General features: G+C 49.8%; 1 protein-coding gene across 4 annotated transcripts in view; it reads left to right on the top strand.

The window, feature by feature from the left end:
- The first annotated feature begins 384 nt into the window (after positions 1-384).
- CYRIB (CYFIP related Rac1 interactor B) overlaps positions 385-13047 on the top strand; it is a 95526-nt gene continuing 82863 nt past the window's right edge. Inside the window, exon 1 of one of the 4 annotated variants that reach the window (XM_042869207.1) lies at positions 385-466. The gene's annotated coding sequence lies outside the window, so the exon portion shown is untranslated. The remainder of the gene's footprint in view (positions 467-13047) is intronic. The other 3 variants (XM_042869215.1, XM_042869206.1, XM_042869213.1) reach the window with 3 other exon arrangements.

Raw genomic sequence — 13047 nt, 5'->3', positions numbered from 1 at the left:
GGGCCGCGCCCCAGCCCGGGCACCTCAGGCCCCTCAGGCCCTGCCTCCTCCCTCAGGCCCCATTTCGGCGCCTTTCCTAGGAGCAGCTCCGGGCCGAGGTGCCGCCGCAGGACCTCTGCAGCACGGAGCGGCTCCCGGGGAGACCCGCTGCCCCACGGCTGCGACGCGGCCCCGGGGACCGAGCCGCCCGCTGAGGCCGCGCCCCATCCGGGCGCTCGCGTCGCCCATCGTGCCGGGGGGCTTCGTAGTCCCTCCTCGCCTGGCCGAGGCAGGTGCGAGGGCGGCGGGGAAGCGGGCCGGGCGGCGGAGCGAGGTGCCGGGACCTCCTCTTCCTCCCCCCCGCACCGCTTCCTTTTATAGCGATGCGGCACGGCGCTCGCAGCCCGCCGCCGGCAGCCAACCTGTGGCAGTGACGCCGGCAGCCGAGGCGGAAGGCCGGGCTGCGAGCTGGGCTGCCCCGCTCCAGGTAGGCACCGGCCGCGGGCTGAGGGGAGCGGCCCTCGGGGGGCGCCGAGGGACGGGACGGGGGGCTGTGCTCCGCGGGGGGCTGTGCGCGCGGGTCCGCCGCTCCCCGGGCGTCGTGGGGCGCCGAGCCTTCCGTTGCGGTGAGTGCCGGGCGGCCGCGAGGCCGCGCCGAGGGGCTCGTGTGCGTGAGGGGCAGAGCGCGGGGCTGAGTCCGCGGCGGCCGCGCGTCGGAAGGGACAAACTCTGGCCCGGCAGCCCCACCGTTCCCAGGCGTTAGGAAGCCAAGCGTGTGCTGCGGCGGAGCGGCACCGAGCCGCGCTGCGCGGCGCTGGGAGGAGGCCACGGCGCGGTGGCGCATCCTGCACCTGCGATGGATGCCGGCTGGGTTCCGAGCGGCGGCCGTGGCCTCGTTTGGCTGCCGATGCGTCGGATTCGGTTATGCCTTTCTGCGGGGCGGGGGCCGGGCTGCGGGCTTCGCGGTCGCCGTCGTTCATGCAAATGTCGCACCTGTCGCCCAGCGCGGAGCCGGACTGAGGGGATCCGCGGCGGGGACGCGGCGCCCCCCGGTCCGGTGCGTGGCGGGAGCGGGGCTGTGCGAAAACCGCCCCCGCTCGTAGGAAATGGTGGCGTTTCAAAAGGGTTCGTGGTGAAATCGAGAGGAAGCGGCACAAAGCAGCCCCCAACCCGTGACTCTAACCGGCTGCGGGGCGCCGAGCTGCAGCACCCCCCCGTTATTCAGAAATCTCTGATGAGCGAATCGTTCTTTCACGTAGACGACCCCAGAAACGCGCAGGGGTGCGGCCGACGAGGTGCTTCCTTAGGCGGGTGGCTACAGCGGGAAAGACGCTGCCTTTTCACCCGAAACCCGAACCGAGCAGCGTTCTGAAGAGATGTGAGGTTCCATGGGAAGGTCTTTGTTTCAGTGCTTGGCCCAAACCTGCGTTACTGAGAGAACTGGGAGGGTGCTGGGCACAGAGGAGCTGTGTGGGGCATTGCCTCCTTAACCGAGATCGATAGCGCGGCTTGTTCAGCAAGCAGCACGTACCATGGATTTTCAATAACGTACACAGTGGTGCTTGAGGAGAAAAAATAATTAGGCTTCATTCTGGGGCTCTGAATGTCGCAGCAGCATGAGGAGGTGATGTGCTGAGGGCCTCCTTAACAGCACTTGGGGTGTGCAGGGCATGGCTGCTCTTTGCTGTTGCTTTTACTCAGAGGTGTCAGGGGCTCACAAGAATAAAGGCTGCTGTTCAGCTGAAACACTTCCTGTGCTTGTTGGGGAAGAACATGAGAATTTTGAAAGCACAAGCTTATTTCCTGTGAAGAACTTCTGCTGAAGTGAGGGGTAAAATCACTTTGGAGGGGCAGCTGTAGGATTCAGACAGCATCATTGGCACCTGGCGAAGGGACCGAGAGCTGCCTGTCCAAGCCTGTGCTGGAGAGCACCGTGTGCTCTTGGTTCACCCAGAGCAGGAGGAGAGTTCTTTTCCATCTGCTGCAAACAGCGCTTGGTCAGCACACAGCTGGGCTGCTCTGCAGGCACAAACTGGCTGAGGCTGCATGTCTGCTCCAGAGGGTCTCCTGTCCACCCAAGCAAAGGGTATTCAGGAGTTTAGTCCTACCGTGGTGCTGCTCTTGTAAGCTGAAGGTCATTCCTACAGTGTCTGTCCCTGAGGCTAACTCCATCTGAGATCTATCTTCCCGATCACCTGGTTTAGGTTTTCCTTTAATGCTTACCGTGGCTGTGAACTTGCTTATCAGCTGCATCACTGCAGGCATGCAGAGCTGCAGCCCACCCTGGAGCTGAACCAGGCTTCCAACCACTGTGCAGCCTCACTCCTTCCAGTGTCTGACAGGAGGCTATAGGAAAGAAGGGGATGTGCTCTGTAGCATGTTGTGATAGGACACAGGGGAGTGGTTTTACACTAAGAGATGGGACTTTTAGGTTGAACATAAGGAAGAAGTTCTGTTTAATAAGGGTAGTGAAGCACTGAAACAGGTTGCCCGGAGAGGTGGTGGATGCCTCAGTGCCCCATCCCTGGAGATGTTCAAGGTCAGGCTGGATGTGGCACTGAGCACCTGCTCTAGTTATAGGTGTCCCTGTTCAGTGCAGGAGAGTTGGACCAGATGGCCTTTAAGGGTCCCTTCCAACTCAAATGGTTCTGTGATTCTGCAGGAGAGTGGCTGTGGGTGCATAGGTGGCTTTGGAGCAGCCCAGGCTTCTGCATTGCAGCTGTTGGAGCAGGAATTTCCCCCCTGCAGCCAGGCTGTGCTTTGTGATGGGCAGGGAGCACACTGCACAGTGCCTGCAGTTGCCCAGCTCTTCAGAACCATTTGTTTTGCCCTGCTCTGTGTGGGTCTGGATGTAGCATGGGTTTTCTTTTGGATCCTGAGCTGTTTCATCATCCGCGCACGGTGTATTTTTGAAAACTCTTTCACCCTGTGTTTATTTATTTATTCATGTATTTGTTTGGGATTTTCATTACAGGACACGTGAATTTATTTCCTTAATTTTCTTTCTTTCTGCATTGAAGATGCTTAGAAGGAGTATACGCATGACCTTGTAGATTGAGGTGGGTTAAATGTAGCAGATAGCTTTGGTTTCCATTCCCAGCTTTTTTTTCACGTGGCACAGAAGTTTTTCCATCATAAAAAAAAAAAAGAAAGAAAGAAACAACATTAAAAAAGCAAAACAAAACACAAAAATGCTGCTTTTCATATCTGCTTTGCAGAAATGCTGTAAGATCTTCCCCAGGGTATCTAGTGAACAAACTCTTGTTTTCTCAAAGGCCTGCTGGGTGGAAAGGAAGACTGTCAAACCTCCCAACTGCAGTGGCGAAAGAGGAGTTTTATGAGTGTCAGTAGGACAGTCTTTGTCTGAGCCTGAACCGGGGGGGCCCTGTTTCCAATCCTGAGCTCAAACCTCTCGGCTGCAGCTCTGTTTAAGAAAAAATCAGAGGCAGTAGATGTAATCTGCACTATGAAAATCTAATCTGTGACCTAATTTGTTGTGATACCATGAAGAACCTGTCAGGAGCAATCACTGTAACCCGCGGAGCAGACGCTGCTTTCCAAGAGCTCTCCATGTAGCAGCCTTGGAGGCAGCAGTGCTGGTTCGAGCGTGTATGACTGAAATCCTCCACTCCCAAATTTTAGGGTTAATACACAGACAATGCTCAGCTCACTTCTGTTACTCTTTTAAAATGAAAGTGGTGCAGGCGGCCTTCCTGTGTGTGGAACAACCTCTCGTGCAGGCAATCCCTGCAGATCTGACTGCTTTGAGATATGAGGAAGAAAATGAGCTCCAACCAGAACTGGACAATTCTGTGTGCGTGCCATTATTGCTGTTTACCTGGTGGTTGTTCCTTCTGCTCAGCTGTGGCACCCAAGCAGCTGGTTTGGTCGGTGGTTAGAAGTGTGACTTGTGGGACTGACCGCTCACCTTTCATAGGCTGATCTCAGAGATCGTTCTGGGCCGAGGTTTGGCTGTCCCTTCTAGTCCAGTTTGTTATTCTCCAAGGGGAGAAAAAAAAAAAAGAAAACAAAAAAAGAGCTTCTATGGTGTGCTTTCATTTATTTACTAATTTGGTTATTTATGGTTGGCTAGAAAAATTAGTCCACTTTCTGTAATGTTTTGCTTTTCCTTTATTGCATTTCTTGTGAGTATTGCTACAGGTAGCAGCAACAGGATGAGAGGTAATGGCCTCAAGTGGCATTTAGGTTGGATATTAAGAAAAAATTTTTCTCTGAAAGCGAGTTCAAACATTGGCACAGGCTGCCCAGGGAGGTGGTGGAGTCACTGTCCCTGGAGGTATTCAAGAAACATGGAGATGTGGCACCGAGCAGTGATTGAGCGGGCACAGTGGGGATGGGTTGATGGTTGGATGTGATGACCTTAGCAGGCTTTACCAACCTTGATGGTTCTGTGATTCTATTCTGTGATTCTCTGTGTTACTGAAACTGTAGCACTGAAAATCTGGTTCCACAAGGACAAGGAAGGAAAGTTTTACAGGTTGGGAACATGTGAGGAATAGGCTGATATGTTGGAAATGGTGTCCCTAGGCCTGAACGCTGCTCCATCAGACTGGGAGAAATCTTAACTGAGGAACTGCTGCTCTATCAATAACTGACAGCAGAGCTGGGCTTCCTGTTTGATTGTTCTAGAAATAACAGTTCCCTTTTTTAAAAATATTATCTTTAAAGTTCTTTACTTGAAAGTACTAAATTAAAATATACAGGGGCATTCCATTAATAACATCTAAAATTTGTGTCTGTGCTCAGTGAGATGGCATCATTCCACTGGGGCTCGGAGAGCTTCCTGGTTCCTAGCATCCGTTAGACATATGTCTGCATAGACTACACGTATTTGCATAGTGTTTTGTAAGTTCTGTGCCCTTTCACCCATGCTGGGCACTTAGTGCTCATGTTTCAGTGTATTATTTGTTTATTTTTGTTCACTCCAGACTTTTCCCTCCACCCGCTTGCTTCCTCTCCCAAACATTTTGCCCTTAGTTTTTCACATACTCTTTATGTGCAGAACTGCTGCCTCTTCAGGTGGGCTCAGCATTTTGCCATCCACTCACTCCTACAGGAGAGGGGAAATGGATCTATGGGTAAGAGGAGGAGCAGAGGCAGGAAGAAGATACCTGCACTTGTCAGGGGGGATCCTTTCCCCACTGCTCAGCCCTGCTGAGGCTGAGAAGTGCTGTGTCCGGTGCTGGCACCTCCAGTATGGGCAAGAGACCTGGATGTACTAAAGGGAGTCCAATGTTGGGTCACCAAGATGGTCAAAGGACTGGAACATCTCTTCTGTGGGGAAAGGCTGAGAAGGCTGGGACTGTTCAGCCTGGGGAAGAGGAGGCTCAGTGGGCTCTCATCAGTGTCTATAGATATTTGAAAGGAATCAAGAGACTCCTGACAAAGAAGTCAGAAACAGGTTCTTGTCAGTAGTGCCAGGACAAGAGACAGTGGGCACAAACTGGAACACAGCAGGTTCCATCAGAGCACAGGGAAGCATTTCCTCACTGTGCAGGTGACAGAGCCCTGGCACAGGTTGCCCAGTGGCCGTGGGGTCATATCCTTGGAGAAGACCAAAAGCTGCCTGGATGTGGTCCTGAACACCCTGCTCTGCATGTGCCTGCTTGAGCAAGGGGTAGACCAGATGGATCCAGAGCTCCCTACCAGCCTCAACCACGCTGTAATTTTCGGAAGGTGAGCAGCAAGGAGAGGAGATGTGGGTTGCCTTTGTTCCTCTTGCCCTAAAACAGACCTTGCCCTAAAGTGATGGGAAGCAGGACAGAGGGAATGAAAATAGTAGAGGAAGGATAGCAGTGTGTGAGTTCACATCACGTGTGTGTGCATGCAGCTGTGGAAGGCAGGGCAGTAGGCTGGCTTGTGTGCAGAATGTGGGAGTGCATGCGCCAGCCCCAGGCACCTAGCAGAGTGCAGCCAGGCTGGAGGCCTCACTCCCTTCCTTAGCTCAGCACATTGCAGCTTGATAGCGTGTTTTAATGGGTAATTTTTTTCCATTTCCTTATTTCTAACAAAAGTTTCCCACCTCTCCTTGGACACGACCAATTTCTCAACTATGCAGGGTGCATATAGCAGTTAACAATCCATCAAAAAGAGAAGAAAACCCCATGAAAATAGCATGCCTGTAGGTTTAAATTAGACAAAGGCTAAAATTAGGAGGAACAGGCCTATCTGCGGCTATGCAAATAAGCTGAGAATTAATATTCAGCTGACTGCTGAAGAGGGCAGGCAGAGGTTTGCAGCTTGCACTTCCCTTGGCTTGTCCCGCTTGTGTCCTTGCTGTCTCTCCTCTGCAGAGCACTGCCAGTAGTTAATGGAGAGCTACACAAAAGCTGCTAACACTGTGCCAAAGCTAAGGTTAGCAGTGACTGGTGTTTTTGCCACTCCAATTTATTTGCCTGAGTGCCATGAACGGATGCACACACAGGGTCACTCATTGCCAGAGCCCATACGGGGCCTGGCTCTACCTCCCATTTCCTGGGCGAGAAGCGTCCCCCACACGCTCGCTCTTCTTTCATTTCCTCAGATGTGGTTCACTTTCCACCACTGTAACTGTGTTGCTATTAATGGGGCTGCAGTATAAACCCATTGCTGAAATAATTCACGTTACAAGAATAACTCTCGGTCTGCTTGGTTCCTGGCAGGTTCTCTTTTCACTTTACCTCCTGCCATCATTTTCACTTGCAGCGTGAGCCATCCAGTTTCATTTGCACGAGTTAGGGGGCAATAGACTGGTAGAAAAGAATGGAAGCTTCCCAGTGGAGGGAAAGATGATAAGAAAAAAGGTATCTTGATTGCTGGGGAGGGAGCTGTAGTGGTGAGGAGGTGGTGAAGTTATTTGGTGCTTCTGGTAGAAGTGACATATGGCTCATATGGTGTCAGTGTGTGTGTTTGAGTGTTGGGGGGGTTGTGTATAGGCTTGAGGTAGGGAGATCTTGAAACCCAAAGCCAGGAGAGCTGCAGTTAGTCTGCAACTGTATTAATCTGAAATAAAGACAGGGCTCAGTGACTGATCTGTGCTGGGGGGCAGCGGGAAGCTGTTACACAGAGCTGCAAGCAGGCAGCAAGAGCTCTGGCCAGGAGGTGAAACTCTTGGGAGTGGATGTTCTGCCTTCCCTCCAAGTGAATTGGAGGTCAGTTGGAAATCAAAATTAAACAATGCCTTACTGCAGCTTTGAAAAGTTTACTCAAGTTGCTGGCGTTGTTCCAGCACAGTTAAACCAAAGAGCCGCCTCACGGAGCAGCTCAAGGCGGTTCAGCCACCGACAGTCCGACGCGCAAGGCCTGCTCCTGCTCTGTCACCTTGCTGCCACTAAGACACGTAGACTGCAGGAGCAGGCAGGGCTGCATTGCACGCCCCACAGCCTGCCCCACCTCTGGCAGTGATGGAGGCTTGTGACAGGCCTGGGCAGTGCTGAGGGACCGTCCCAAAGTGGCACCCACCATTCATTGTGTTGCAGGCTGCCCTAGGCCTGTGTTTCTCTGCAGCCCTGTGCCCTGCCAGAGACATAGGATGATGGGTTTGGGTTTTCGTGGTGACAGGTCTGAACGAATCAGAAAAAGTTAGAGGAGTGAAAAGAAATAGCAGCACCCAAATCCTATGAATGGTTGTAAAGTAAAAAGATGAGATTTATATTAGATGTTAGGAAGAAATTCTTTATTCAGAGGTGGTGAGGAACTGGTGCAGGCTGCCCAGAGCAGCTGTGGGTGCCCCATCCCTGGAGGAATTCAAGGCCAGATTGGATGAGGCCCTGGGCAGCCTGAGCTGGTGGATGGTGACCAGCCCACAGCAGGATGTTGGAGTTAGGTGATCTTTAAGGTCTCTTCCAACCTAAGCCATTTGATGATGCTATGACATCCTGTTTTGTCCGTCACGGAACTGAATAGGGCAAGTGCTCCTCTCTTTGAAAGCTAAGGTGGCGACCTCCCTCTGAAGTACTGACTGAATGACCAAATATGATCTGCCGTGCATCAACATTTGGCATCCCGCTTACATTCAAGCGTTAGAAAGTATTTACTGTATGTGTCAGTGTTCTCTTTTTAGTGTGCTCAGAGTATTGCAGAGATCTGCTGGCAGTGGCCTACATCAGCCTGTCAGATGGGAATGTTGGTCAAATTTCCTGTGAATGAAGAAGCCATTCAAATCTCTTAGAGTTGGGACCAGGTTTCTTTTCTGCTTTGAAAGGACGTGCTTTATTTTAGGAGTGTGTTGTCATGCTTCTGCAGAGTGCTCTCGGGAGATGGTGCAGCTGATGCAGGACCAGCAGATGTTTCTCCTGCAGAGCCTAGCAGCACAGCAGCCAGTCTCAGGCAGCAAGAGAAGGGGTGTCAAGGTCCTGGAGGAAAATACTGTGCTCAGGTGAGCACGTCATGTCTTGTGGGAAAGGTCTGATTTTGTCAGCTTTGTACCTCTGCCCATGCCAGCAGTGTGCTGAAGTGCAGGAAGCCCATGGCTTGTCCCTTGGAGATGTTATACAAAGCCACCATAAAGATCGTGGGCGATCAGTTACGCACCACCGCACAGGGTTGGGGTTGTTCCTGGGCAGTTGTTTTCATAGAGCTGAATAAGGTCATTTGCATATTGCATAGGGTTTGGGGCTTTTCCACTTCCTCTTGACTGTGCTGGGTGCTGCTGTTTGTATGTCTGTGAGGAAAGTATTGTTCTCAGTTGCAGCCTAAATTTGTGCAACTTCCTCTGAGCAGCAGCTCCCAGAAATGCAACCACCTTTGGGGAAAGGGACCTCGGAGGGGAACTTACAGAGTGCTTATTCTCCTCTGCTGGTTCCTCATAGGCAAGATCGTAGCCTTTTCTCTCCCCTGTGTGCTGGAAAACGAGCCCTGTGTTCTGCCTCCAGCTCGCCTGTTGTGCAGCTGTGCCAGTTCAGTCCACACGCCGGTCAAAGCAAGGTGCTGGTAGTTGGTTCAGCCAGTTGACCAGGTCTCCTAGGCTGTCCTCCCCTCTTCTGCAGGATGGAGCCCAAACCAATGCACAAGTGAAGGTGAAGTTAATTACATTTTAAGCTACTAGGAACTCACTGTCTGTGAGTCAGTTGTGGATCTGTCCTAAATGTCTGTTTAGATTGTCTTTTGCACAGTGTGCTGAATAATGGCTGTGCTGGAAGAGTGGCCAGAGCCCTGCCTGGGACCCAGATGAGCTTCCCCCTCTTGGTACACTTTGTTTTGTGCACTGGTTTTTTTTGGGCTCCAGTCCTGGAGTGGATTGCACTGACATTAGCAAAACACTGCCAAATCCCCCAGGTGTTGCTCAGCAGGATCAGGGATCTTTGGAGATAAAAACATGCAAAAGAGGTATTTTTAGAGGTCACTAAAACTCAATCCTTTATTTCGAAGTTTTCTTTTGCCCTAAACACCACTACTGCAAGTAAAATAGGTGAATTTAGGTTCAAGCCTCATCTGAAGATGCACCAGTAAATACAGAGAACTTCAGAAATTGCTCTTGCTTTCTCTGATGTCGCTTTAAACCTTTGAGTATACAGACATTAAAAGACACTTGATGAATGTACTAAACATTCCTCGCACACTTCTCTTCCAGCACCCAGCTGACCTCAAATCCTGAATGAAATGAATTTGCATTTGTTTTTAAAAATGTCTCATTTTGTGAATCAAAATGTCAACGCTTCTGAAAACAGTCCCACAAGAGACTGTTCTCTTGAGTTTAAATTGCTGGATCAATTTCCCATTAATACTAAGGGTGTTTAAAGGACAAATTCTCTGCCTACTGCAGTGAAAATTTACCCCGAGGTATGACATTTCACCTGCCATCAAGTGCAAGATAGTTGATTATAATGGACTGGAATAGCTAGATGTGCACATACGGGTAACAAAAGAGGGTGAGCATCATGGAAAACCTTGTCTTTCCTCATATTTTTTTGCTTTTTTTTTTTTTTTTTGCCATGGAAACTTGCATGCTCTTTGCAGTTTGTATTACTGCACTGCTCAGAAGCCACTGCATGAATCCGAGCACAGTTTAATTACGTGCCATAGAAGTGCAGAGTGAGCCCTGAAGAGTTTCCACTCAAAAAGGTGTAAAGAAACCGGAGCATCAGGGCATGTCTGAGGTTTTGTAGCTGAGCAGCAGCCACAGCGCCCAGTTCCAGCTTTTCCCGTTCCTGTACTGGACCACAGAGCTGTGAGCCTGATCGTGTGTTCTTTTGCTTGCAGCTGTGCTGACAGCCCACAGGGCTTCACCACAGCTAATCTGTGCAACTCAGCACAGCTCTGGCTTGTGTTAGAAAAAGGGAGGGGGACAACTGGCAAACTTCAGTCCTCTCCTTCTCATATGAAACATGGAGGCGACTGCAATGAGCTATCAGCCAGCTAAGGTAGAAAGTGTGGCTACAAACTATTTGAACCCAGGGTCATAGTGGATCTGAGCCTGCACTAAGGCATGTTTACATGAGTTAGTGCCAGCATAACCTAGGAGAACACACCATAGAGTTGCACTGCGATGTCCCTCCCATGCACTATCACAGAAAACAAATGCCAGGATGGTGAGCTCCAGGAGCTGAATAAAAGAGCTTCGGTGTCAGAGAGCCTTACTCAGTTCCCTGTCTTCTGCTGTAGGCCATCTATGTTTCCCAGAATTCCCTGTGCTCTTGCCAATTCCCATCGATAGCGGTGGTTTGTGGTTGTAAAGCTCAGCATTTGTCTCCTCTGTGCAGGGAGACCTGCATCAGTGTGTGACAGTTCTGAAGTCCCAGGCCTCCCAGAGCAGCCCTCCGAGCACGAAATCAAATTCTTCTTTATACTGTTATCTTCCCTGAGATCTGAGATGCTGCAGGTGTGGGTTTGCAAGTCTTCTGAGTCCTTCTGATGGGGTTTGTGAGAAAAGGTTCTGACAAATAGTCATGGCTGCCAGGCAAATTCTGTGGTAACTGGAAGAAGGGAAACATCATTCCCATATTCAAGAAAGGGAGAAAGGAAGGTCTAGGGAGCTGCAGACTGATGAGGCTTACATCTGTGCCTGGAAGGTTGTGGAGCAGATCCTCCTGGAAGATATGTTAAGGCACATGGGAGATGAGGAGGTGACCTGAGGCAGTCAGCATAGCTTCAGCAAGGGCAGGTTGTGCCTGACCAATCTGGTGGTCTTCTACAAAGGTGTGATGGCATCAGTGGAGAAAGGAAAGGTAACTGATGTTGTCTGTCTGGACTTGTGCAAGGCCTTTGACATGGTCTCACACCACATCCTTATCTCTAAGTTGGTGAGAAATGGAGAGATGGATATGAAGGCTGGACTGTTAGGTGCATAAAGAATTAGCTGGATGGTCTCAGCTAGAGAATAGTGGTCAGTGTCTCTGTGTCCAAGTGGAGGCTGGCCACAAGTGGCATTCCCCAAGGGTCAGTCTTGGGACCAGAGCTTTTCAACATCTTTATCAGTGACATAGTGGGATTCAGTTCAATCTCAGCATGTTTATGGATGACACCAAGCTGGGTGGTGTAGTTGACGCAATAGAAGGAAGGGGTGCCATCCAGAGTGACCTGGTCAGGCTTCAAAAATGGGCCCTCAGGAACCCAGTGAGGTGGACGGTTGCACTGGATGATCTTGTAAGGCCTTTTCCAACCTTGGTGATTCTGTGATGCCAAGTGCAAGGTGTTCAACTTGGAGAAGGCTGTGGGGAAACCTCATTGTGACCTTCCAGTATTTGAAGGGAGCTTATTAACAGGAGGGAGACCAACTTTTTACACAGGTGAATGGCAGGATAAGGGAGAATGGCTTTGAACTAAAAGAGGGGAGATCTAAGTTAAATATTAGACAGAAATTCTGTATTCAGGGGATGTTGAGGCACTGGAACAGGCTGCCTAGAGAAGTTGTGGATTCCATCTCAGGAGGTGTTCAAGGCCACGGTGGGGTGGTAGTAAATCTACCAGCCCAGATGAAGCCTACTTTCTGTGTTTTGCAGCTGAAACATTCTTCAATCTGCCTTTTTTTTTTTTTTTTTTTTTTTTCCAGATAGAATCATTCAGTTCCTGTCTCTGTGTATTTTTTTTGAGATTGCAGTTTGAGTAGGAGCGGCTCCAAGATGTAAGTAAGTGTTTGATAGGAATGCCACTCCCTGCTTTAGGAGGCCCCAGAAGTTCATTAGATGTTTAATAGCTTCCAGTCAGAGCTGTGCTCGATGGATCTGAACTGGTGACCGAGAGGGGAAAGGTTCCCTCACACATTTACAAACCCTGAGGCATCTGTTCCCCAGACACAGATTTGTCCAATTTCCCTACACCGCTGATGACCTGCCCTGAAATGATACTCGCATTCCCTTAGGAAATCCCTTGGGTTGATATCAAGTAGATAGTTATTTTTGGGTCCTTTCCCAGAGAGAGAGTGCGCTGTATTGCTCTGATCCCTGCGCACCAAATAAATACATCATCAGACTGTAGTAAAGGACCAAAAAGCTTTATTGAAGGGGAAACAGATGATTAATAATTGAGGATAGTTCACTGTATTGTTTTTGAGCCAAGTAAAGCTAATAGAGCTTTTCTATAGCAGAGATAAAAGAGTTAGAGTATCAAGAGTGAATTGATTGCAGCATTTAATGGGAACATAAAATTCAGTTAATGAATTACAATGGTTAAATCTGCATTAAAGTGAAACAGGCATCTCCCAAGCAGTGTATTAAGCATTTTTAAAGATTACATAAAGTAAACAGAAAACAACAACAACTCCACACCTTATTGACTTCTAAATATTTGTATATTTCCTTTTTCCCTGGGGAAGAACCTCGTGTGATCGGATTTTAATCCATTTATCCTAAAGCTCTGGGTGCATGTGTATGCATGTGCTTTTCCCTCAGCACCTCTCAGAATTAAACAAAGCCTTTCCAAGACGTTGATCAGTGACTAATTCTAACAACATTCTCTGGTGTCTGTCTGCAGTGTTTTGTTGCAGGGAGGATTATAGTGCAGAGAGAACAGGGTCCACAGATGTGTTTGTGATAAAGGTTCTGAAGGAGGAGAGTCCCCAGCTGCTAGTTGGCTGAACATTACCCACCCCATGTGCAGCTTCCTAATTTATGTGTATATTCTCTATTTCTC

The sequence above is a fragment of the Lagopus leucura genome, unplaced genomic scaffold (genome assembly GCF_019238085.1).
Source record: "Lagopus leucura isolate 7727_CA_CO unplaced genomic scaffold, USGS_WTPT01 Super-Scaffold_100002, whole genome shotgun sequence".
Classification (NCBI taxonomy): Eukaryota; Metazoa; Chordata; class Aves; order Galliformes; family Phasianidae; genus Lagopus; species Lagopus leucura.
Note: the sequence above shows the minus strand (reverse complement) of the source record. Positions and strands in the feature narration are given on the sequence as shown.